The sequence below is a fragment of the Mustela putorius genome, unplaced genomic scaffold, assembly GCF_011764305.1.
Source record: "Mustela putorius furo isolate JIRA1106 unplaced genomic scaffold, ASM1176430v1.1 tig00004013_pilon_pilon_pilon, whole genome shotgun sequence".
NCBI classification, from domain to species: Eukaryota; Metazoa; Chordata; class Mammalia; order Carnivora; family Mustelidae; genus Mustela; species Mustela putorius.
In genome coordinates this window covers 1,451,892-1,474,430 of record NW_025422151.1, presented here as the reverse complement: position 1 = coordinate 1,474,430, position 22,539 = coordinate 1,451,892, and the positions used below count along the sequence as shown (strand labels likewise).

The window sequence follows — 22,539 nt, the reverse complement described above, 5'->3', positions numbered from 1 at the left end:
GAGGTTCAGGCCATGACCACTTGGGACCATAGCCCAGGCCCAGGTGGTTCCCTTGAGGGCCCCCACTGCTAGAAGTGAGGTCACCAGTGGTTTACAGCCTATCCTCATGAGCTTTCTGCCCAAATCAATGTTGATTTGGGAAAAAAGCTCATGAGAATTGGCCAGCATTGTGTGACAATTCGGGCCACACATGTGTCTGGTGTTTGGAGCGCTTTCTCACCAGGTGCATGTTATGACCATCCAGTTCCATGTGCCAGGCCCACGTGGCTCACATGAGGGCCCCACTGAGGTGAGCTCCCCAGGGGCAGATTTGTGGATCTGGGTCAGGTTGAGTGTCAGGCTCCAGGTTTGTGGCCAGGGGGCCACCAAATGTGGGAGGTCGCCTCAGTGGGGCATGCTGGTTTCTCCCACTCTGAGGGTTTTGTGCAGCTCCAAATGGCAGTTTCCTCCTGGGTGGCACGTGGGGTCCTGGGCTGTGGCTCAGGGGTCTCCAGTGTGAGGGGCTTGGGGGCCAGGCCTCTAGGGACAGAAGCCTAAAAACCCAACCTAGGGAAGCTCCAGCAGCACTGTTTCCAGGGTCTTGCCCACTCAGCTCAACACTGCTTCCCTTGGTGGCAAGCTGAACTACCTCATCTTTCAGCATCTGTTGCACTGGAGCTCAGCACCGCCTCCAGTGGTGGAAAGATGAATGATGACAGCTGCTTGATGGCATGGTAGTGTAGAAGTCTGTTACTAGAGACAGTGCTGAGCTGCATTGGGAGAGCTGCTGGGAGACATGCCACTGCAGCTTGCAGCCACTGAAGGCAGTGGTGATTCACATTGCAAGACCCTGGAAGAAATGGAAATGTTGGTTCCTCCCCCTGCTGGCAGTGGTCAGCTTCAGGGCAAGGGATGCCAGAAGGATTTGCAGTGCTTCTGACGGCCACCAGAGACAGTATTGAGATGCAGTACAAGACCATGGATGGCGTGGATGTGCAACTTGTCACCACAGAAGGCAGTGCTAAGCTGCCATGGGAGATACTGGAAGGAAGTGACAGGAAGTATCCCACCATGGCAGGCACTGGTGAGCTGCAGTTTAGGATGCTGCAAGGAGTGGCAGTGCAGTTTCCTACCACTGGAGGGAGTGTTGAACTCCAGTGTGAGATGCTGGAAAATGCTGCAATGCCCTTTCATGCCAGTGGATGTAAGGGTGAGCTGCAGTGTGAGACCCTAGAAGAAGGGGCAGTGTTAGTTCCCACCACTGGAGGCAGAGGTCAGCTGCAGTGCAAGAGACAATGGAAGGCTTTGCAGTGATTCTTATGGCCACTAGAGGCAGTGTTGAGATGCAGAGTGGGACGAGGAATTCCGAGGCTGTGCAGCTTGTTGCCACTGTAGGCAGTGGTGAGTTGTAGTGTGTGACTCTGGACCGAGTGGCAGTGTCGGTTCTCACCAGGGAAGGTATGAGATTTCAGTCTAAATCTCATGAGAACTCAGGCAGTACTTATGATATTTTTACCCAGATATTGGGAGAACTCATTCCAAATATGAGATGAGAACTTATTCCAAGCTGGAGAGATCTTATTTAAAATCTCCTGAGGAAAAGATCTCTTGAGAACCCATTTCAAATATCACAAGAACTCAGGGACATCACGCGATACCAGTCCAAATCTCGTGAGAACTTATTCCAAAGCTGGAGAGATCACAGTCCAAATCTCCTGAGATTTCGGGCAATTCTCATAAGAATTTACCCAAATCTACCGATTTGGGTGGATTTCTCATGAAACTTGGGGTAGAAACCTTGTGAGATTTCAAATAGCGTGAGAACTCAGACATAGCATGACCTCAGTCCAAGTCCTGTGAGATCTAGTTCAAATCTCGTGAGAACTTATTCCAGAGCTGGAGAGATATCAGCCCAAAGCGATTTGGAAAGAAAGCTCATGGGAATTTGCCAGAAACCCCCGAAAACTTGCTCCAGTGGTGGAGGCCCTCAGAGAAGCCATATAGGCCTGGCCGGTGGTCCAGGGGGTCACAACATGAAGATAGAGAGTGCTCCAAATGCAGTGCATGCATGCAACCCGAATTGGGACAGAATGCCAGCCAATTCTCAGGAGCTTTGTGCCCAAATCAATACTCATTTGGGCAGAAAGCTCATGAGACTTGGCTGGACACCCCTGGAGAACTCGATTCTGGTGGTGGGGGTCCTTATGGGGATCACCTGGGCCTGGCATGAGGTCTGCATGCTCGGGGCCAGCACCATATGAGAAAGCACTCCAAACGTAGTTGCCCACATGGCCAGAATCACTGCAAAATGCCAGCAAGCCCTGCCCTCTACTCAGCCCGCTGGGGAGCCTGCCTCAGTGCTGGCAGGTTGGACCAGACATGCCCCTAGGCCCTAACCCTAACTCTAACCCTAGGTTGGGTTTCCAGGCTTCTGACCCCAGAGGCCTGCCCCCAAGCCCTCCAGATTGGGGACTCCTGAGCCATACCACAGGACTCCACCTGCCACCCAGGAGGAAACCATGACATTTGGAGCTGTGCAGAACCCTCAGGGCGGGAGAAACTTGCATACCCTCCTGAGGTCACCCCCAGCCTGGTGCCTGCCCCCCCAAACCCAGAGCCTCACACTCAGCCTGACTCCTGCCCTCAACTGTGCCCCCAGGGAGCTCGCCTCAGTGGGGGCCCTCAGGGGAGCTGCCCTGCCTGTGGTTCAGCTCCGCCATGGCCCAGACCTTGCAGGAATGCATCCTTCACCACATTCTATTCATTAGAAGAAAAGGGAAGGGAATTAGCCCTCATCTTTTTGGGGGACAACTAAGAACAAATTTGTAACCATATGTTAAGACAATTATACCTCCTGAAAAATCTTTCAGTGCCTTTTATGACATTCATACCACTTTCTTCATATCATAATCCCTCAGCTCTGCTAAACTAGTGGCAGCTGAATGAACTCATGGTGACTTCTCTATGTGCACGCCTTTGTACATGTCATTTTTTTCATCTGTAATACCCATCCTACTTGCTTACCTCTCTCATATCCATTGATCCTTCAAAATCCTCGTTAGATGCCAAAATTATCAAACTCTTCTTCCTGTTGCTGTACCCCCTACCACTTGCCTTTTACCAGGTAGATTTAATACAGGTACATTATTTGCCCCTCCCCAACCCCCACCTTTGTTTAACTCTTTCTCCATATCTGTAAGTTCAGGCTAGTATCTTTTATCTCTGAATCTTTATTGCTTAGCACAATTCCTGCCATCCTTGTTGCAATACCTGCTAAGAATTTATAAAATTAAGGTGTGAACCCATTGTTAGTAGTGCCTGACCCCCATAAAAGCTCATTAAAAAAAAAAAAAACAACCCAAAGGAACAAAATAAATTGGTAAGGAATTTAATCAAGTCATTGGCAGTAGGTAAGTGGCAGGGGAAAGGTCTGAGAAAAATGCAGTGACTGTATATAAGAAAGAGAGGGGGAAGAGTGAGAACGATTTAGGAGTGTCTAATTAAGCTGTTGGGTAAAAAGAAAATAAGAGTGAATGAGCAGGAAGGGAGGAGAATGAGCTTAGTTCTGAAGATGCAGGTTTTAGGATGTCTGAGTTCTTCTGCAGACTTGCCTCATAGGGCTTAGGAAAAAAGTTCTGAACATCAGTAGAGGGGTTATACCAGAGATGGATGGGAGAGATGTTATCTGTACCACAAGTTACTTCATTCATAAACAATGGGAAAAAGTATTGTCAAGTAGGAAGAGAGCCAGAAGAGTTGTTACTTTCACTAAGGTCATGAGGGTAGAGACAAAGCTGCCATGGTATCCTGCCCATCATTTCCTAAGTGTCACTCACACTCTATATTCTGGCCAACTCTGGGCTCTATCCTCTTGGCCATGATTCATAAACTACTGTGGGTGAAGCATTGGCCACTCCCTGTGCTAATAACAGTTGTTTAGAGACTTTTACAATGCCTCTAAACATTCATACACCAAGTGTACCAAGGCTCAGTTGAACTTAATTCAGTATCAGTCAATCAATAGCATTCTAAGGGCCTCTTATTGGTTACTATGGATCTAAAAATTAAAATGTGACTTCTCTTCTTGGAACATAAAAAATAAAACTATTCACCAGAAGTGAATGAAATTAGTTTGTAAGTGACACCTTCGTCAATTGGCGTAAGGATAAGTATGAGACAAAATTGGGCATTGTTGAAAATTTGGCTAATTTGGCCACCATCCCATGGAAACTTTGAGTCATATATAAACCAGTTTGGGGAGAAAATTGGTTTTGGGGACAACTTTTTTTTCCTATATTTTATTTATTTATTTGACAGAGAAAGAGAGAGTGAGAAAGGGAACACAGACAGGGGGAGTAAGAGAGGGAGAAGCAGGAAGCAGCCTCCCTGCTCAGCAGGCTTGATACCAGTACCCTGGGTCCATGACCTGAGCTAAAGGCAATCGCTAAACAACGGAGCCACCCAGGTGCTCCAACTCTATTTTTTTTTCCCAGTCAATATATATATTTTTCCAAACCTTGTTTATTTTTGAAGCTTGGGATAATTATAGAAAGTTTTTAGAGTCTATTTCCCTTGGGAGAACCTCTCTCTAAAAGAGATCTGGTTTCTAATCATCTTGACAACTGTAAAAGAAGTCATCCGTGTAAGCCCAAATGAGATATATCAAAGCCCCCTTGATCATTTTATGAGCCCGCTTCACTCTTTCAAAACCTGGGACAAGAGGTTACTCGATCGTGTTACTTTCAGTGTGTATTCCTCTTACCTCATTCCAGCTCAGCAGATGGCCAGGAGGAGCAAAGTTGTCTTTTTCCTTTTTGAGTGTTTCAAGTGCACACACATGAGATTTAGGCAAATAGGGTGTTTATGTTTCAGGAAGTCTCTGTCTGACCTCAGGCAGCTCTGCAGTGCACATTCCTGTGAGTTACGTGTGCTGGTAAAAACATCCTGCAATTCACAAAGCCATTGCCTCTTAGTCATGAAGCCAACACACCTGTCAAGAGAGTTTTATTTTAACTTGTTAATGACACCACAAATAGACAGAGGACAATGCTGTCATTCTAGGGGACAGTTTTGCACAGCGGGCCTCTTCCAAGGCCTGCAGAATACTGCAGCCTGGCTCTGATTCCTAATTAGAGAAGCCCCTCCATGGACCCCATAAATCAGTTGTCATTTGAGAACTGTCCTCTTGTGTGAGCGGGAAGCTCTGCATCTGTCAGCACCGAGGCCAAACCCCATGGCAATTACCGCTGCCCAAGAGTTCTTGGATACGGCTCATTACTCAGCAGATAACTATATTTTTCTCGTCGCTCTGAGATGACAAAGTGGCTTAGTAGGCACTGTTCTGCCTATTGTGTTTGTAGATGTGACCTCTGGGGCTCAGGGCTCTCAGTGAAGTTTGGAGAACAGCTCACAGGAGAACATGATCCATCACTGCCCTGAATTCCCGAATTCTTTTTGAGAAGCACAGAACTGGATTTGGAGGTTTCATCTAAATGTCATCTCACTTAGCAAGGTTCAGCCAGTCTGACAGCAGCATGCTTGGTGCCCCAGGAGCAGTGTTGGGCCTGGCCTGCTGGGTGGAGACATTCAGCCCTCTTTAGAGGTCCTCCAGAAAGACCGTCAGCAAAGGACATGATATAAAGTCCACTATGTGCTGAACTGTGTCTCTTGCAAAATCCATCTTTTGAAGTCCTTAAACACATATCTCAGAGCATAGCCATGTTTGGAGACAGAGATTTTGCAGAAGGGATTAAGTGTAAATGAGATCATTAGGTTGGTCACTAGTCCAATATGATTCATGTTTTATAAGAAGAGGAAATTAGGGGCGCCTGGATGGCTCAGCTCTTATATGTCCAACTCTTGACTTTGGCTCAGGTCATGATCTCAGGATTATGACCAGGAATCCTGTATCTGGCTCCCCACTGAGTGCAGAGTCTGCTTGAGATTCTGTCTTCCCCCTCCCACCTCACCTCCACCCCCTGAAACTGACCCTCCCCACTCACTCGTTCTCTCTGTCTCTCAAATAAATAAATAAATCTTAAAAAAAAAAAAAAAGGAGAAATTAGGACATAGACCTAATTAGGATACAGATGGAAAAGTATATGAAGACAGAGGTAGACTAGCCAAGGAGAGAGGTTGCAGGAGACACCAACCTTGCGAGCACCTTGATCTTGGACTCCAGCCTCCAGAACTGTCAGAAAGTAAGTTTCAGTTGTTTAAGGCACCAGTCTGTGGCCCTTTGTGATGGTCACCCTAGCAAATGAATACAAGCATTTTCTAAAATCTCTCATAAAAACATGTTATTTAGGGCACCTGGGTGGCTCAGTGGGTTAAGCCTCTGCCTTCAGCTCAGGTAATGATCTCGGGGCCCTGGGATCGAATCCAGCATCGGGCTCTCTGCTCAGCAGGGAGCCTGCTTCCTCCTCTCTCTCTCTCTGTCTGCCTCTCTACCTACTTGTGATCTCTGTCTGTCAAATAAATAAATAAAATCTTTAAAAAAATGGTATTTAAATAGATTGTGATCAAGCAATGATCAGCATATTTTACTAGAGGATTTGAAAGAGACAAGAATAGAGGTTTAGGGGGGCACCTAGGCGCCTGGGTGTCTCAGTGGGTTAAAGCCTCTGCCTTCGGTTCAGGTCATGATCTCAAGGTCCTGGGATCCAGTCCCGCATCGGGCTCTCTGCTCAGCAGGGAGCCTGCTTCCCCTCCTCTCTCTGCCTGCCTCTCTGCCTACTTGTGATCTCTCTCCCTCTGTCAAATGAATAAATAAAATCTTTAAAAAAAAATAGAGGTTTAGGCCATGCACAAAGTTCAGCAATTTTAATTGAACTAGCTGCTTAGAAGGTTAGTAACAATTCAATATAACAGATGAGTAGATTTACTTAAGTTTACATAAAGTAGTAAAAGTAACTTTAAAGAAAGAGAGGAATACTATTTTAAGAATTTAGGAAAAAGTGTTTTCTAGCATTTTTTAAAAGTTAAATGACCCAAACTAATTCTTTGGGGTACTATATGCAGGATTTTTGAAGTAAAGAGTAGGTTATGTCCTCAGGGTTCTCGTAGCTGTTTCTTAGTTCTTTCATTCTCCCTCTAGGTATTCATGTTTGTCTACTCTTTGCTCAGCACTGAGCATGGAGAATGAACAAGACCCTTCCTACCCTCTAAGAGCTCACCCCCTCAGTGGGAAGGAACTTAATCCCCTCTACAACGCTATACAAAGCATTCGGGATGTAGAGAAAACAGCCATCAAGAAATCCAGCTGAAAAAGTTAAGGAATACCTTACCAAAACGGAAAAGAAAAGAGGATCACTGGGGAGAACATTGTATGACCCAGTGAAAATTATTAAACTTTCAGCTTCTGGTGCCTCTTTTGTAAAACTGGGTGGGGGGCGCAGAATGCATTCTGATCAAGGTGTTAGGAAGAGTTGTTATCTTAAGAGTATCTAGCACATAATTTACACCCAATAGATTTTCATCCTTCTCTGTAATTTTGCTTCTCCTCTTTCTCCTTCTTCCTTCCCCACCCCCTCCTCTTTCTTTGCCTGATCTCATAGTCTTCCTCCTGTGTTATCCTGTATCAGGCATCATTCCAGCAAAAAGCACCCTAGGTACCTGCCAGTGCACCAGGGAATCAAGCCATTTAGGTACTTGCCCAAACTAGAGTCACATCTTCTGTTGACCTCCTTAAGTGATCTGTACCTATCAAAAAAAAAAAAAAAAGGTAAAAAAAAGTAAATGATGCAGGTTCTGAACACCAACAGACCCAGCCACCAGTCAGAGGGCTATTGCTCACATCATTTAGTTTTTACTCCAAACATAGTTCCATGATTTGGGGCCCAGCATGTGCTTGGTACCACATTGGTTTCAGCCCTTCACTGGTGGGATTTCCTTTTGGTTTCCAATGTCCAAGGAAGAATGTACCTCTGAATGTTTAGGTTGCATATGCAAATGATCTGACTCAGGATAAAACATTTGTTCCTGGGTGGAGAAGATATTTGGACCCATTCTAGAACTTCTCTTGGAGTAGAAGTGGTGGGACAGGCAAAGTCTGATGAACACTTCATTACCTCTTTTGAGGCCAGAATAGCCCAAAGATCCCTCTCTGGACTTTTTTCTTTTTCAAAGCATTATTAAACAGCAAGCCAGCCTGATTTTTTGCAGTGCTTTCTCACAGGAACTTTGCAAGCATGGTCTAATCCAATGTTGCAATAAGAACTTTATCTTTTGTAAGGAAATTATTGTGTGATTTATTTCAGTACAGCAGGCACTGGGATCCACTTCCTAATCTCTTATTTCCCTTAAGAAGAGAAAATTTATTGCCAGTCTGGTAAATGTTAAAGGGCTTTAAGTCTGTAAAGGGAAATTTGGCTAAGGATTTCCCAGAAGATATGTGTATCAAAAATGAGACAATTTATGCTTGAAAAACTTGCTACATGATATTTCAAAATACCACCAAAATACTCATAATGCAGAAAAAAAGAGAATCTTTTGGACTTTATTAGTTGAGTTTTATGTTGTAATATGCTTTTCATTTTGAACGATTGCAGGGGAGGGTCCCACAATCAGAGATTGGTGAAGGTCTTAATCTGACCATGACTTGAGTCATTATCAAATAGGTAACTCCAAAGGCAGATATTTAATTCAAAAACTAATGCTGTTATATTTTAAGGAAATTTATCTTTATAATATCTGGACTTGCCTCAGATTTTAGAGGAGCCTCCTAATTCTCCTCTAAATTACCTTCATGGAAATATGAGTGCCTGAACTTTCACCAATAATAAAAAATGAAAAAAAAAAAGGTAACTCCAAAGCTACCTAAAATAATAGTTTTACTTATAGAAGAAAGGGATATGCTTAAAATACACAGGGAATATGGGAAAAGCAAAGTGGCACCTTGAGACTGGATATCTTAGGCTGGAGTTGGGTGTGAAAGAGAGAAAAACACAAAACAGTGGGCACGTTAGAACAGACACTTCAGAGAAAAAGATGAGAAGCTTAGCTTTAACTACCATGCACTTTAGTGGAAGACTGCCCCAAGACTGCCCTATGGCTGCACAAAAAAAAAAAATAAATAAAAAAGAATTGAATTTAGATAGAAATGAATATTTCAAGATAAGGATAAAATCATGAATGGAAAATATCAACAGGGGAACACAAATATTTCCAAAATAGAGACCATCCGTGGAGAGCGCTCTCACTGGGCTCTGCTTGTATGGCCCACGCCTTGAAAATTCTTTCACCAGCACACACCTGTTGACTGCTTTAAGACTGAAAACTGGAGTCCCTCCATTAATATCACCATCAGGGCTTGAAACATAAAGAGGGCTATTATTTTATAGTGCTTATCATGTATAGGCCCCCTTCCAAACACTTTATATTAATTCATTTAATGTTACCCATAGTAGGCAGATACCAACTTGTATTATCCTATTATACAAATGTGGACATTATGGTACAAAGAACAAAAGTCATGTCTTCCAAGACACAAGGTCAGTAAGAAATAGAATTTGTAATGAGACCCAAGAAGTCTGAATTCAGAGTCTGATTGCTTAACTCCTTAGGAATCCCACCTCAGTCGGTGAACGACATGTGTGGTCTTTGGCGATCCTGGTGGTACACCCTAGATCTTCCAGGCCAGCATGTTTTCAAGCATTCTGCTCATCGCACCCAAATAAATTCCCATATTCCAGATATTTTCTGTCACAGATAATAAATGTTTGTATATGCGTGTATATGAATGTGGAAGTTCCAGTCACCAAATATTTCAATTTTAAAGTCCTAGTAAAAGCTATTCTATACTTTAGATTATCTAGCTTTATGCAAATAAAGGACTTATAATTCATTGGCATGAAAAAACCCAACCTCTGTGGACCTCAGTCTCTTCATCTTTAAATTGAGAGTGTTGGACCAGATGAACCCCATTGGTCAAGATTTTATATTTTATGTGTGTCACTCACATCCAGGTTCAGTCCCATTTCTGCTGAAATAGCATGTTGTAATCAGCCTTCCAGGAAAGGATTGTGAAAATTCATTCATATGCTCTATCGTCCAATGGAGCACATTCCTAGAGGTAATTGAGTCTGCTCAAATCAATGAGTCATTAACCATCTGTAATTCTCCACAGATTAATTACCAATACCATTGTTAAGACCGTAACCTGTTTTGTTTGTACCTAGAGAAATGTTTTTGTACTTTCACTCTTAATTTGGCAGCAGCTGATATTAATTCAGGCCATACATCATACTCATTGGTCTTTCATGACTGCCATTTCCCACAGGCAACCTGATTATCCTACTCACAAAAACAGCAGAGAGCACCTAGCTTGTAACATAGCAGATGAACAATACTCAGTGAATGAGCTTTCTGTACTAAATGGGGCATGAGGTTCATTGCGCTCCATATCACAGTCCAGAGGACTTGCAGCAGGGAGGAGATAACTCATTTAAATAAACTGGAAGAGATCAAAGAAGAGCTCCAAGCCAGTCAGCCAGTTAAAACCCACTTAACACCTCCATAGAATTTAGCACCTTTCTGCTTAAAGTCCTTTGGTGGATTAAATATCCAGAGGACTGGTAGAGAGAAAGGAACCAACATTTCTGGACATTTGATACAGTCACTGTGTCCAGGCTAACGATGGTACCAATAGCAACAAACCTTTGTTCCATGGGCACAGTTCCAACTGCTCTCTGCCTATCCATCCTTCTCATCCTCACATTAACCCCCAAAAGCAAGCACAGTTTTTAGCCCTATGTTCTTGCTTTCAAAATTACAACCAATTTAAGAAAGAGTGAATATTACACCTGTTGTTCAGATGAGACACCATGTTTCAGATGACTGTATAATTTGGCTGGGTTCCCACAGCAAACGGATGATTGAAGTCAGAATTTACACTCTTGTCCGTCTCACTCCAAAGTTGTGTTATTTCTTTCTTCATCATGAATCTCAATACTTTTTGAACAGCTCTGCATTCTATCTTGTATCTGACAGTTTCTAAGTTGGAAGGGACCTTAATAATTTCAAGCTCATACTTTCATTTTGTAGAAAAACATTGCTCCTTCAAAGGATTAGTTGGTCTGAAACCCGAGCTTTTGCCTTCTTGGTCTGAGTCATCTCTACTTGTGTCACTGCTCCTCAGTAGGGCTCACACAATTCTATCACAATGATCCTTAAGTCTGAGGGCTCACCTGTGGAGTCAAAAAAAAAAAAAAAAAAAAAAGGAAAAGAAAAAAAAGATAAACGAAAAGAAGAAACAGACTGGTCAGCATGATCATAGACCTACTGAATCCAGGTTATCTAGTTAGCAAATGTGTGACACTGATGTTACTCTAACTTTATGCTATATTAGTATAAACTCCTATAAACTAAACATTGGGTCACCTTGTTGCTGTCAGAATTACAATGGACTTCAAGACATATCAGGACTTCAGCAGACTCAGCAAGTAGAGAACCAGGATCAAAGACTATGGCTTCTGATTTAGCAGTAGATTCAGCTATAGATTTGGTCCTTGAAATAAGGGAAAGGAAGTTTACAGGTGCATGGTGAACTAAGGAGGTCGTCTCCAGCTGTCCCAGAGGTCTTTAGGCAGTGGAGAGGCTGAAGTCAGGCAGGAGGTAACCCTGTAGCTTTGCATGACCTGGGTTAGAATGGGTCCATTACCAGAGTGGTGATCGAAGGAGGAGTCTACACTCAGGGAAGCGAGGCTGGCAAGGTAGAGTGTAGTTGGCAAGGCTTCAGTCACATAACCTAGGCTTTGGAGAAGACTCTCAGCCCCACAAAGAATTTTTAGTACTAAAAAGGAACCAAACCCAGAGGCTTATTCTTGGTTTCTTCATGTAAGCATCCATTTCTTCATTTAAGTATTGATTGCCTTTTAGACCAGGCACTAGAGTAGGGGGCTTGCATGTTCTATCATGGCAGTGCAGATTATTTGTTCTTTCTTGGCCATCCAGCACATTTGAACATGCTTCCCATATTAAAAAACTCCTCCCTTATGATTCTGAGGATTCACAGAAGCTAGAGACTCTATTTTTTATCTTCCTTGGGTAACCCCACTGCCAGGTTACAGGTTGTGATCTAGCGCCTGTCCATCAAAAACCAACCAGGGCCCCAGGCCCTGTGCTAGGCACTAGAGATTCAAAGCGCAAGAAGACCTCATATATTGGGCTTAGTCCGCACCCACCTCCGAGGAATGGTGCCTGCGGATACATGGACCACCTTGATCAGAAGTGGCTGGGAGGCTCTGCAAGGTTGAGTCTGTGCATGTTTAGGGCGGGTGTCTACAGCTGCCCAGGGAAGGGAGGCCCTGATCATAGTGAAGAGCCCTGGATGTGGCCTATCTCATGTATCCACCCCCAATGTAGTCGTCACTGTCAGCAAAATACACCCAATGATTGGAAGATGGAAAAAAGGTGAGTGAAGGGAGGCACCTTTTCATACACAAACTAGAAGCTCCACATACCACTTCCAGGCACAACCTGCCGAGCTGAACACAGTCACACCTCACTGTGAGGGGGCCCGTAAGCTTAGCCTTTAGCTGGGCAGCTAGCTACCTGTGTGTTCATTGTGACATTGTGCTACTTAGTGAAAAATAAAATTCCAAAATTGATAAGGAACTGAGGCTTTAAAGCTGGTTTTCCAAAAACAATTTAGTTTAACAAAATTTATGGCATGCTTCTAACAGAAGTCTATAGATTCTTACGTTTTATATCTTGTATATTAATTATATCAGACACTGACCATTTTTTGGTGATCAGCATCTGAACCTCATTATATTTTAGGAATCCCTTACCTCTTTTCTGATTGGATCTAAGTGAGCAAGAGGCAGCAGTTTTTCTTGACATGTTAGTAGGACATTTGCATGTCCAATAGTGGGAAATAAATCTGACAAGAATTCAGGGGACTGCCACCCCAGTGAAATTTCTAGGGGACCCAGGGATGTAGAGCATGTCCAGATATCCCTTCTAAGGTAAAGGATAATTTGTTGCATCTGGCCCTTAAAAGATATTAGACCCAAATACCTGGAATCTGTGAATTTTACCTTATAAGGTCATGTTTTTGCAGTGGTAGCACAATTAAGAATCCCCAGATAAAGTGATTACCCTGAATCATTGAAGTGGGCCTTATCTGCCATTGCATGTTATTGGTGGGAGGTGGCGGGCTGTTTGACAACACACACAGAGAAGGCAGTGTGAAGACAGGGGCAGAGAGGTTGGAGTTACGTAGCTGCAAGCAAAGAATGCCAACGGCCACCAGACTCTGGGATGGCGAAGATGGGAGCTACCCCCGAGAGAGGAGAACGTGGACCCCTGCTGATGCCTTGATTTTGGACTTTGGACTCTATCACAGTGAAACAATAAAATCCTGTTGCTTTAGGTCACCAAGTCTGTGGTTATTACAACCACCACAGAAAACGAATACAGATTTTTATATTACTATCTGGAAGGAACAGATACCAGCAGCTCCCTTTCCCAGTCTCCCTTATCTGGAGGGGCACAAGCACGTGCCAGTCAGACGTATCCTGGAACTTGAGTTAGGAATTTCTGATACAAAATGCTGGGACTACGGGTGCCTGGGTGGCTCGGTTGGTTAAGGGTCTGCCTTTGGTTCAGGTTATTGCCCTGTGGTCCTGGATGGTGTCCCTCATTGGGCTCCCTGCTCATCGGGGAGCCTGCTTCTGCCTCTCCCTCTGCTCCTTGCCCCTGCTCATGCTCCTTCTCTCTCTCTCTCACACAAAAATAAATAAATAAAAATACAAAAAAATATTTTAAATCCCCCAAACCCAAAATGCTGGGACAGTAGAAAACTCTCTCCAGCAGCCATGCGAGGTACAGGAAGGTGGCTTTTCTGGAGCGGGAGTGCTCGGCCAGTGCAGTGAGGGAGATCTTGGCACTGCTTTGGACTGTGTTGTTTCTGTCCAGCCCGGTTCACCTGACTGTCCAGTAATTCTGTAGGCTGTTGATGTTCTTTCAATATGTCATCTTTCTGTTTATACTGAGCCAAGTTGGTTCGCACAAACTAAAACCCTGACTCATACATGGCTTTGTCATTCATGTGGGTGGTTTCCTAAAACTATCTCTTTCTTCCTCGCTTGCTGGAGGGCTCAGTAGAGAGAAAGCAGTATGAGATAGAGCTGTCCATATACGTATACATTTGAGTGTCTCACCTTTAAAGAGGACTTGTGAATGACATACCAAGTATGTCTTGTTTTAAGTGCACGAAAGACTGTGTTTTGGGCAGTCCAAAAAACAGTTTATAAGATTTTTTTGATGTTTATCAAAGATGGTAGATTTGAGGCAAAAGCATAGCCATGGCTTCTCAGAAGGAGGTAGAGCCTCAGGAGGACACAGCCAATGAGGAAGAGGTGTCCCATATCATTAGCCAGCCATGGGGTTCAGATGCAGTGGCTGTGGCTGGTCCTGGCTAGATGGTGAGCCCCAGGGAAGGATGGAGTGCTGTCTATAAGCTGAGCCCCAGACTTAAGGAGACGCTGTTGGAGGATGTGTCTATCCTGCATGTAAAAGGGAGACCCAGAGTCTCAATTTATCCTGTGGCTTTCCCTTGGCTGGCACCTTCTCAGGGACACAGCACAGTGAAGTCACAAGACAAGAGAGGTTGCAAAACAGAATCTAGGGAAAGGGAACTCATTTGTATTAACTGTTTGCCATAGGCTGGGCTTTTCATTTACAACCTAGCTTAATTCTTAAAATGGCCTAATGATGCAGGTATTGTCATTAATTTTCTGAAGCTGGGATAATATTCTGGGTGCACAAACACCTTCCTGGAGGTCACAGGGAAAAAGAGGTTTCCATACCTAGGACTGCCCTTCTCCAAACCACATTCTCCTCTCTATGCCAAGCTCATCTTCTGCCTTGTGACTAAGGGACACAATGGGAGCTAGGTAACCTCAGTTTTTAATCCAGAAAGAACCTTAGGATAAAGATTTTTTTAATCTTTAAAAATATGACCAAAAAGTTCTCTTTATTTGTCTAAGATAACATCCACCCCCGCAAGTAGAGAAAAAAATTAAGGCACGATTTCTTTGTTAAAATTTCAGTTAGTAAATAAGAATATCTAGAACATACCTGTAGCCTAATAAATTAATTTAAATATCAATTGATCTATCTGTTCTAACATAGTTGGCAAAAATAACCTCCGAATAGCCATAAGCATGTATCTGCAGAACAGATTCTTCTAGGTGGTAGACAAAACTATAAAGGTGGTCTCCAGGGTCTCGGTCTCCTGGTTATTTAATCAAACAATAAGGTAGTGTTGCTGTTAAGGCATTTTGCATATGTAATCAAAACACCAAGTCAGTTGATCTTAAGATATGTGATTACCCACTGGCCTTGACTCAACCAAGTCAACCTTTAAAATGCCCAGAGTTTCCTTCGGCCAGTGAGAGAAAGAAAGTCCCAGAGAGTCAAAGCATTGGAAGGACTCCCTCTGCCCTTGCTGGTTTAAAGGAACACAGACCGCTTCTAGATGCTGAGAGAAGCTCTAAGCTGACCACCAGCCAGGAAACAGTGACCTCAGAACCTCACCCACAAGGAACAAGATTCTCCTAACAACCTACATGAGCTTGGAAACAAATTCTTCCCAGTGCTTCTAGGTTAGAGCCCAGCCTGGCCAACACCCAGCATTGTGGGACCCCACACAGAGAACCCTGCAGAGCCCACCTGGTCTTTGCAACTGTAGGACCGTGAGCCAATAATTGGGTGTGCTTTAAGCTACTCAGTTTATGGTAATTTGTGAACCAGCAGTAAAAAACTAACACATTCTCTTAAGCTCTAGATTTACACACAGGACTTCTTATCCTTCCTACAAATATTTATTGAACCCAGGCTCATGTTTTGCCACTTAGGATAAATCCTTAAACAAAGAAGACACATCCCTGCCCTGTGGACATTCTATTCTGTTAGAAAAGATAGAGTGACTTCCAACTCAACCCTATCTCCCTTTCCTCTTCTTTCTGTGCGCCCTTTCTCCATGGACACCATGGTGGCTTCTATTCAGATGTCAAGTCAGAAACCTTAGTGTCATCTTTTTTTTTTGTCCACCACCATGTCCAATCAGCCAACTGGTCCTATTTATTTTATTTACTTAATATCTTTCAAATATGCTCTCTTAGTTCCAAACACAGGTCCTCCCTTAGTTGAAGCCACACTTGAATCACTCGGGTTACTGCAGCACCCTCTTCAGTGGCCCCCTCCACCGCTGACTTCATTCCTGACCCGTGGTTTGTTCACACTGAAGCCAGAGTAATACCCTTTTATTTTTTTTTATTTTTTTATTTTTCTTTTAAAGATTAAAGATTTTATTGAATAACCAGTGACCACTTTCTCCAGTAATGTTATCTTTTTAAAATGCTTTTCAACACAATGGTAATATAGATTGGAACACAACATAAACTCAACAATTCATCCACTAGACTCTCAGCTACCTTATACAGAGCATAAAAAACAGATCAGATTGTTGGATCCATTACTATTTAAGCTTACCTGCTTAGTTTTGTTTTTCTCCTAGAATCCTTTGCCCATATTAGATTCTTCCAAACCATAATATGTGTTATGTTACCAATAAAAAAATATTTTAACCACAGTAATGGTTCGTTGACACATAATAACTGTTGGTTGAATGAATAAGTGATAATGAGATGATTGAAAATAACGATAATAATTTTTTTAAAGATTTTATTTGTTTGTTTAATTTTTTTAAGACAGAGCAGAGAAAAGGTCCGAGGGAGAGGAAGAGAGAGTCTCAGGCAGACTCCGTGCTGAGTTTCAGCCAGGTGCGGGACTTGATCTCACGACCCTGCCATCATGACCTGCCTGAGCCAAAACAAAGAACTGAACATTTAACTGACCTTAAGTGACTGAGCCACTCACGTGCCCCAGTAATAATTTGAGCGCGTTCTTTTTCTTTTTATCAGTTTGAGATAGTTAAACCCTTACAGGTTCGCTGCCTTAAACCCCCCTCGTCTTACTCACAGCCTTTGTCCTCCTCGATCTTCTTTTTAAGGTACTGATCTGTCCAGCCCAGTTTCATAGTTTTGTTTTACTAGGTACATCTCAATAAATAACAAATAAAGATTTGTAGAATGAAAGCTAAAAAAAAAAAAAAAAAAAAAAAAAAAGATTTTATTTATTTATTTGACAGAGAGAGATCACAAGTAGGCAGAGAGGCAGGCAGAGAGAGAGAGGAGGAAGCAGGCTCCCTGCTGAGCAGAGAGCCCGATGCGGGACTCGATCCCAGGACCCTGAGATCATGACCTGAGCCGAAGGCAGCGGCTTAACCCACTGAGCCACCCAGGCGCCCAGAGTAATACCCTTTTAGCACAGATCTAGCCATGTTACTCCCCAAATCCCCCTGCTTTCAACTACAACCTCGCCTTAGCCCCATGAGTTACAGGATACTAATTGCACAATCACCTTATGGTTCCTTTTCTCCTTATCTTTCCAAAACCTTGTGACTTATACACACCTTCCCCTTGCAGCTACTATACTCTCCAGCCATACTGAACCACCTGGACGCCATATCCTCTCTGCCTTCCAGTGCTTTTTCCTCCACATGAGACAGACATCCACCCCCCACCTCCAACTTTTTTACCTTACTTATTTTCACTTCTTTACTTATTTTTACTTATTTACTTATTTCTTTACTTATTTTCACTTCTGGGAAGACTTAATGCTCTTCCATGGGCTGTCTTGTATGGTATACCTGACCCTTTTTAGTACTTACCACTCAGCGTCTGTTGAATGGATAGTTGATTGTAGTAAGCAACATTCTGAATGGTAAAATTGATTAACTCAAGCATTGCTGACAGTTGCTTTAAATCATGAGCCAAAGTGATTCGATTTGTCTCAAAACCACCTCATTTTTTGAGTGTATTTGTTGTACCCATTAAATTGATCATAAAAGACTTTCTGCGAAAAATCCTTTCTTTCCATGCTATATTCTGTATGCCTGTTCATGATATGGCTTAGATTGAAATAAAGCTGTACTGAAGTGCTTTAAAAATATCCGTGTATGAATAATCTGTCTGAGAGAGAATTTCTGAGTCTGTTTGCAAAGCTGCCATCAATCTGTCACCTTAAAATATTTTCACTAGCTGTTCCCACATTTACCAATGTTATTGCCATAAAACACACACAGAGATTTTGTTGAATGAGTGAATGTTGATAAGCATATGAGTATGCTTATTGGAAACCTGAAGATCCACTGGGAAGAAGGGAGAACTGAAGGAATCAACATGCAGGTGAATGGGTCTCATTAAGACTTCCAAACTGGGATCCATTGGCAATACACTACAGGCAGGGATGTGGCAGAATGAGATTGCAAGGAGGTGGGGTAGAGAAACACTGAGAAATGAAGAAGGAAACCAAATTTCTGCACAAGATGGGTAGATAGCAAGAATGAGAATGGCAAATTTTACTTGTCATTTTTCTGGTTATTTTAGCTCCCTCATTGAGGTCATTACACTTGAGCTTTTGCAGAGAATAGGGCAAGGGAACATCAAGCAGAAGGATGGCTTATAATGCAAAACAGTCTTCTTCTTTTTTAATTTTTTATTTTTTATAAACATATATTTTTATCCCCAGGGGTACAGGTTAGCAAAACAGTCTTCTGTTGACCATGTTGGCCAGAGTTCTTTGTTATAAGCAAATGATATCTACTCTGATTGATTCACACATTAATGAAACTTATTAAGAAGACACTGAATAGTTCAGAGAATAGCAACAAGGCTAGGAGTGTGGCTTGGAGTTTACTTGGCCACATATACACAGCCCCCAAAACATACATCTAAGCTTGTTGTTAGCTGATACAGCTTAAACACCCAATGTAGTTGGCTCTGAAATGCGGCCAGTGGCCAAAGAACACCATTATTAAGTACTTCTCCCCTGCCATCCTGCAAACTTCATGCTAATTGTTACTACTGTGTGAGACAGAACTCTTTGCTTTTCTGAATTTTTCCTTCCCAAGTTAAAGTCAAGGGCAGTTGTGTTAGATGCTAACAGCCAAAAATACTGACAAATAACTGCCAAAACCAAACACATGAATTGATGGAATATATCAGATACATTCAACCTCATCATAATTAGGGATTCTTTTCATCAAAAGACATCACCAAGAGATTTCAAAACAAGTCATAAACAAAAAGAAGATGTTTACTTCATGTATATTCAACAGAGGGCCATTATTTGGAATACATAATTTCCTATGAATCAATAAGAAAAAAAGAAAAATGAGCAAACATATGAGCAAGAATTTCACAGAAACACAAAGAGCTTATAAATATGACAATATCTTTAATGTTATATGCATTCAGTAACACAGACATTTTAAAAAATTAAATATAATTTAGTATTCACCTAATTAGCAAAAATTAGAGTCTGACATGAGCAAGTGTTCATAAGAATATAGAAACAAAGATTTCTCACACATGTTGGTGTCAGTCTCAGTGAAAATAAATCTTTTGGAAAACAGGTTGGCATTCAACAAATACATATATTCTGAGCTAGACATTTTATTCCTAGGACTATAACAAGGAAACTCTTCTTTATGAGGATAAGACCTAGTAAGTACAGAGTCATATTGTGATATAAATTGGACATATCCAAATGTTTATTAATAGTAGAAGAGAAAAATACTTTTGTTTATATTTATTTATTGGAATATTCTACATTAGTGAAAAAAATCAGTGAACGACCATTACACACACCATCATTCATGGCCCTCAAAAGCATGACGTTGGATAAAAGTAGTAATTCTAGAAGAAAACTTACAATATACTTCATTTATATAAAGTTTAAAAATGCAGCAATATATTGTTGAAGGATAATTAGAGTAATTAAACTGCAAAGAACAAGAGCACAGTAATTAACTAAACCTCAGAACACTGATGGGAGGGTTGGTGAGGGAGGGAACTCATGAGGGCCACAGCAATGGCAGCCAAAGTACTGGCTATGTTTTGTTTTTTAAGTTGGCTAGAGATTACATGGATATTCATTCTACTGTTACTCTTTAACATATACCTACACATTTATTCATTCTTTGGAATATATCCTAAGTTTCAGTTAGAAAACATTAAGTTTTATTTAGACAATGGGAGTGGTGGTGGTGGTATTGGAAAGGAGGGCTGTGGTTTTGAGCCAGATGGAAGGTCCTCCTTATCTGAGTCCCACAGGGAGTATTTGCAGATGCCCTTGTGGAGTTGTTGTGCTGTAGCTTCTTACATGCCTTTCCCTGAGAAAATACCAGTGACCTTCACAAGGGTTTACTGGCTTTTTATTGGAAGGATTGGGGGGCGGGGTAAATGAGTGGTGGGTCCACGTAGAGATAATATGGGTTTTGTGTCCCTGGTCTAGTTTACCAGTTGTCTTGTGACACAGCTACAGTGTTTATTTTCTAGGCTTTTGCCAAGAGTCCCATGAAAATGCTCCCAGATCTTCTGCCTGCCCTTCCCCCCATGGACTTCTCTCATTTCCCACTCCCTGATCCTTTGCTCTCTCGATCCTTACTCTCTGATTCCTTACCTTCTCCTGACTTTCATTCTCATCTTGTAAAACTGCCTTTAACTCTGTTTCCCATCTGGGTCGCTATTTTGTCCACCTCTGCGTTCCCACCCTCTAAAGGCAGGGTCTCTCTGATTCAACTGTCACTTCTATATTTAACACAATTTGCCACCTACGGTGTTAGATTACAGTTATATTTCTCTTCCATCCAATGGCTGTTTCTCCAGGAAGAGGCTGGATGTGCCTTCTCACGCCTGCAAAAAATAGGAAAATGAGTTTTAGTCTTCTGGGGGGTAGGGAGCCTAGGGGTTCCAAGAAAAGGCTATCCCTCAGGCTGCAGCTGTTCCTTTCCCACAGTATTCTACTCAAATGCATCTCACCACAGTGCAAATTGATTTCCTCCTAAAAATTTAATCCAGTGTACAGAAAAATGCATATTCTGTCTGTAACATAACTTTGACACCCCTCCCCCTATTTTTTGCTAACCAATACTGAAATCTCTGGACTTTGTACACTAATAAATGTCTGCCCTGTTTTTGCAGTGAGTCACATCACAAAATGCTCCCTATGAACTGACACTGGATGGTAAGAAGCAGGGTAGTAGGGGTAGTAGGTAGTAGGGGTGACTGTCATTTCAGAATTAGGTTGTCTGGGTTTGAAGACCAGCTTTACCCTTTCCTGGTTGGCTAACCTTGGACACGTGATCTAACCACCCTGGATCAACTTTCTTCATCATATGGAAACAGCAACAGTTCTATCCCCTTCAGTTAAATAAAATAGTCTATGTAAAGTATGTGGCAGACAGCCAACATTCAATGTTAGTTATTATTATGTCAAACACAAACCACATCTGTCTAATTATAGGGTTTTCCCTTGTGAATGATGAGGTGGGTGGGTGGGGGTAGGGCATAGCAAGACAAGGGAGAGAAAAGTCCTTGCATTAGCACTGGGTGTTTTATCCTAAGTGGCACATACTTTTAGAAACAGCATTCATTTCTCTGGTGGGACAGATTGGTGGATGTAAAAACAGCACGGGACAATGACCAGTATAAAATTAAGAATATATCTTGGACTTCAACAGAATACTTTTTTTTTTTTTTTGAGAGAGAGAGAGAGAGAGTGTGTGTGCGTGTGAGGGGGAGGGGGCCGGTGCAAAGTGGGGCAGAGAGAGAAACTTAAGCAGCTCCACACACAGCGTGGAATCTGAGGCGGGGCTTGAACTCACAACCCTGAGATCTTGATCTGAGCCAAAGCCAAGATTCAAACGCCCAACTAACTGAGCCACCCAGGTACCCCCCTAAACAGAACACTTAAAAAAACAATCAAACCTTTTACTTGCTTTTTTAAAATGTTTGCCAGAAAGCCATCTGAACATGCCTGCTTTTAGGAACAAGCCTATAAATCTGTCTTCATTCTAAATTTTCCTCTGAGGAGGAGAAACATGGCAAATACATATAAATAGTTAAGGGTTTCTTTCTTTCTTTCTTTTTTTTCCCCTGTCAGATTACAAGGCTGACACTTGCTAAATTTCCAACTGGATTTGGAACACAGACTTCGGAAGAAATGTACTTTGGATTCTGTCAGCTCTCGAACTTGAAGAGAACACTGAAAGAAAAATGTGTGTTAGATGAAGGGGCATGCCAGTGCTGGCCAGGCCAACCAACGGCTGCAGATTTGACTTTCCTCTGCCCTGCCAACATTTAGGGAAAAGGAGCTGGCTGTTCTTTCAAGCAGAAATAAACTCTAGAAGCTGACAGGAAGCTAGAGGAAGGCAAAACATGTGTGTGTCTAATGAGGGAGCAGTGGATATAATGCCCCATTCTAGAATTAGAAGGCTAGTCCTCCCAGCTCCTTCTAGAGCTTCAAATCTTAAAAAGATATTTTAATATGTTGTTCGGAAAATAATTCTCAAGCCAGTGCTCATATGCTACAGCTCAGCAGTGATTTCATCTATCAGTAGTAGTTTGAGAATTGCAGGGTGATTTTAAGCCTATTTTATTAATAAGCAGGGATCAGTAATGCATGACGGACACGGGTGAACACAGC

The 22,539-nt window shown here is 42.4% G+C and overlaps 1 pseudogene; it reads left to right on the top strand.

The window, feature by feature from the left end:
* The first annotated feature begins 891 nt into the window (after positions 1–891).
* LOC101690091 overlaps positions 892–22,539 on the top strand; it is a 79,785-nt pseudogene continuing 58,137 nt past the window's right edge.